This window comes from Sinocyclocheilus grahami, unplaced genomic scaffold (genome assembly GCF_001515645.1).
Source record: "Sinocyclocheilus grahami isolate Dianchi unplaced genomic scaffold, SAMN03320097.WGS_v1.1 scaffold9037.1, whole genome shotgun sequence".
Lineage (NCBI taxonomy): Eukaryota > Metazoa > Chordata > Actinopteri > Cypriniformes > Cyprinidae > Sinocyclocheilus > Sinocyclocheilus grahami.
The window spans coordinates 1-4,590 of NW_015512359.1; the positions used below are offsets into that span (position 1 = coordinate 1).

The 4,590-nt window shown below is 35.4% G+C and overlaps 1 long non-coding RNA gene across 1 annotated transcript; it reads right to left on the bottom strand.

Moving 5' to 3' along the window:
- Positions 1-2,889: 2,889 nt before the first annotated feature.
- Positions 2,890-4,380, bottom strand: LOC107578137 (uncharacterized). The gene is made up of 2 exons (XR_001608307.1): positions 4,136-4,380; positions 2,890-3,957 (listed from the first exon to the last, which is right to left on the bottom strand). It is a non-coding gene; the product is annotated as an uncharacterized lncRNA (long non-coding RNA).
- Between the last annotated feature and the right edge of the window lie 210 nt (positions 4,381-4,590).

A 4,590-nucleotide genomic window follows, 5' to 3' on the forward strand; every position in this document is an offset into this window, starting at 1 on the left:
TCTTGATTGCTGATCATTCACTCTGCACACATGAAAAAATTAAAAACGTTTCTTTCTTTTTCCGTAATCCTTCCCGGTCTATCTTGTACTAATCTGAACAACGTCTGAAACGTTGTATTACGAGCACTTTCTGTGTTCATTTGCCTCTTTATGATTCGGTATGCTTCGGTAAGTTGCGTCTGCTAAATGAATAAATGTAAATGTAAACTATATCAGAGTATTTTTTTCCTCTGCAGTTTCTCAGCAAACATCATAACCGGTTCTTCCTCATAGACTGGTCACTAGGGACAGTGTGAACACTGTTACATATTTTATTACAACTACACTTAAAGGTTGCCTAAAATGGTAAATCATTTTTTTTTCTAAATTCGCTGAATTTTTTCAGCGTTTATTAAGGTTTTCATAAAATAATACATAGAATATTTACAAATAAAGACAGACAAAGATCATGTAACGTAAAAAAAAACAGTTTATGTGGCAACAGCTAAAATAACTGGTTTTATTCAAGACTAAAATATTATTCAATATGACTATGAATCAATCCAATTCCATTAGGTTAAACCAAAAAATGTTGATCTGAGTTAGATCAGGGATAAATAGCTCCTTTAAGTAACAACTGTATATCAGTACATTTTACAGTGTAGATATTTGTACTAGATTCCCAACAACTTTGATTTTCAATTTAACCTCACAGATTACTCCAATTTTTTATGCCTTGTTGCCTTGTTTAAAAAAACCTTACTTACCCAACTTCTGTCACTGGGCAATCTTTTAGTGGTTGTCTTGCAATGCAAAGTCTCAAAGTCTATACATGGAAAAACACCTAGAGGTGTGGTTGTTTTCCAAGCAGTTGTACGTAGGTGGAGCTCGTGACAGGTGACAAAGCACTGGCAGTGGCACTTGTGCGCATGTGTTAGTATTTTTCCATCCAGCAACGCATGCAACATTTCATTGACGTCAGCGGTTGCTTAAACATAGCTTGTCTGAACAGGTGAGAAAGCGATCTCCTACACCCATTGTGGCTATGCTGTTGTTCTGTTGAGAAGTATGGCCACATTAGCTTTACAATGTTTCTCGACATTCAGAAAACATTATTTATTCCAAGCAAAGAAGAATATGTTCAAAGACATCAACCAAACATAAATAAATGATTTCTGTTCATATAAGACAGCAATGTGTAGTGTTTGGTTTGATATTGGCAAATGACCAGTATGTTTTTTTAAAGGTTATGTTAAAATAAAATATAATAAAGCTAATAATTCTAGATATTTATGAGAACATGGGGGAAAGGCTACAAGCATATTATCGGGTCTATTGTAGTGACTGTAGTACTTTTTTTTCTTTCTATGAATTCTATCCTCCAAATTAAAATGTCATATGATGCTGTTGGATAAACTTGTGGACACAATAAAACCACACTATAGCGTACATTCAGATGGATATGTAATGGACATATATTTTAACAGAAAGGTTAAACTGGCTTCTCAGGGCAATGCGTTTTTCATAAATTACAAGATTGGACAAGTTGTCAAAATTGTATTTGCAGATTGACTCAAAGGATGTTAGTCATGCTCTGATCCCATTCCCTCCCTCAACTTTCCTATTAATTCTCCTATGAAAATACAGACAGAATTTTTTTTTTATATATATAAACTAAATACAAATATTCTCTTTTGTTTGCAATAACATTATTTATTTCAACAATTGCAAAGAACAGCTTAGAATATCCAGTGATCATTGCATGAGTGAAAAAGACATGGAAAGGCATTCAGGTTTAGCCATTAAACAAGGTGTGTCTTGTGCTGTGCTCTGTGTCAAGATGAAAATGCACACCACGTACCAAACCAGTTAGAACATGTTTGAACTACATGAATACACGGAACACATTTTATAACCCCATATTCATACAATCAATGAGGAAGGTGGGAATTCTGACTGAACCTTGCTCTACCAGTGAAACTTGTTCACTCACAGTAGATGATTATAACAAAATGACACAGTGATATACTGCACTGTTTTAGATACAATGGCAACATTCAAGTCCATGTGATGTTTTGAAATAACAAAACTTATACATACCTTTATTAATAATGCACTTAAATAATTAAAAAGGGAGACACTCTACAATAAGGTTTCATTTGTCAATATTAGTTAACATGAACTAACAATTAACAAACTTCTATAGCATTTATTAATAGTTAATCTCAATCATTTATAATACATTTTTAAGATCAAAAGTTGTATTTGTTAACATTAATTGATGCACTGTGAACTGGCATTATAATTAACAACATTAACAAAAGTTAATAAATGCTGTAAAAACTATATTATTTATTGTTAGTTCATGCTAGTTAATGGTTTAACTCCAGGACAGGTTTGAAAACCACTGGTTTAGAGCACTTTTAATCAAAAATAGCACAAGTGAAGCTGCAATACCAAACAGGACCACAGGGTGACGCCAAAGACCACTAAAGCGCCTGCCTTGACCTGACTGTAACTGTATGGATCCATTCAGAATCACTAAACCTCTGACCACCGCATAATATAAAACACCTTCAGCCAGCATCCAGTACAAAACACTCTTGCTTTTAAGCCAAATACACGCTGTAAAGAATAATTCTGTGCCATCTGAACGTAAGTCACTATTCTCTCCGCCATCTCTGATGAAATCGGCCGTGTTTTCTCTGCATTAGCACTGTTTTGAACTTATTTCTGTCTGAACTCATTCGGTTACTTTTTGAATCCTTGGACTTTCCAGGACTTTACCAGTTTAAACCCATTCAGAGTGTCTGTAATGAGCCGATGTTGTGGCTTTGTTTTGATGAGGTTGACTTTGGAAAAAACAAGTTCAGAAATTCTGAAATTATCGTACATTATGGGATTTTTTTCCATTGTTGATTGTACATCGTACAGAGGTCAAAATTATCGTACAGATACGATAATTATTGTACGTCTGGCAACACGAGGTCTCTGCATAGCAAAAGTGGGTGTTTCTGATGTGGTCGTGATTTCACACATGCGCGCCGAAGGGGAAACGGGAACTGAATTCACCGGAACACCGGCCCACTTTGAGCACTGGTTTAACTAATGGTAACAAATGAGACCTTATTGTAAAGTGTGACCAAAAAAAGTTTTTGTAGGTAGAGGATCAGCAACAAATCCACATACAAACCTTTTTCACTATGTGGGACTTGAGTTGTTATATAGGGCTTTAGAGCTAGACAATAAAAAGTTATTTGTGGAAAAGATGGAATCAGTCTGTGAAACCCTTTTTGCTCTAGCTGGTGACTTAATATTTAAGAGAGCGGGTTAAAAACATGGAAGGTCATCGTTATTCATATTGCTGAGAGAAGGTATCGAAGCAAGCAGTTTTCGCAAGTGTTCCCTGGTACAGTCTTTTAACATTTTCATTTTGTCAGGAGTAAAATGACTGATTTTGATATTCTCTCGCATGAACTGATCATTGAACAGGAGTTTGCTCAAGCACTCGGTCTCTGCACAATTGCCATAAGGATAATCTTCCTGTTCTGTACCTGCTGACAGACTGAAAAGCCGTTTACAGTTCATGCATGGCTGTCTTTTCTTGTAAGTGTTGTCTTTCCAATCCCTGAAGTATGCCTGGCATCGCAGAGACTCATGAAATTGCAAGCTGTCACCCTCTGGCTGATGTTTGAATGACATTACTGCATATGACACATGCTCGTGCCATGTATTTATACACGATGAATATATCATAATTCTTTTGGCCTCTCCTGTCCTGCAACCCAGAGAAGCACCAAAATATTCATCTGATGTGCGTTGGCTATTCGAGCACACGCAAATGACGGTGGACTCCAGTGTGTAGTAGCGCTGGTTTTTGTTTGCTGGTCTGTCCAGAGGATAAGGGAATTTCAGCTTGTCCATGAGAATGCAAAGCTCCTTCAGTACTTTGTCTTTTGTGTCATATGTAAGCTGCATCTAAAAACAGTAAAATAAGAATACTATTTACACAAGTAAAAATGTATTTGCAATATATTTATTCATGATTGCTGCAGTAAATTTTACTTTTTGAGGACATATTTGATAAATAAAAATACTTATAATTCACAAAAAAATTCACAAAAACAAAAAAAGCATAACCTAATATGATTCTTACTATGTCTAACAGTATTGAGAAAGGTGTCCGCTTAGGTAGATGACTCTTGTATTTCTTAAATGGTTCTGGAAATTCCTGTCTAATCTCAGCAATCTTTTCAGGTATAATGTCTTCGGGAGTGAGACTGTCCTTATGAATGGTCCCTAAAAAGAAGATGCTGTGGAGAATCTTGAAAAGAAGACAAAGATACAAAGCCAAGATTAATTATTAGACAATATTATAAACTTAGAAAGTGTTTTTGCCACATAAGAAATTAGCTATTGCTACTTGGCAAATATATAGTATTTGTATGTGTAAGGTAGGAATTCTGGGCCCTGTGTACTAAATTTGCTATGAAGCTTAATAATGCATTTTTGTCAGAGAGAAATGCACTTGACAGTAAAGCATTGATTTTGGGCTAGAATGCAGAAAATATACTGCTATTAAATGCTGTCTTCCTTTCCTCAGCCTCATGT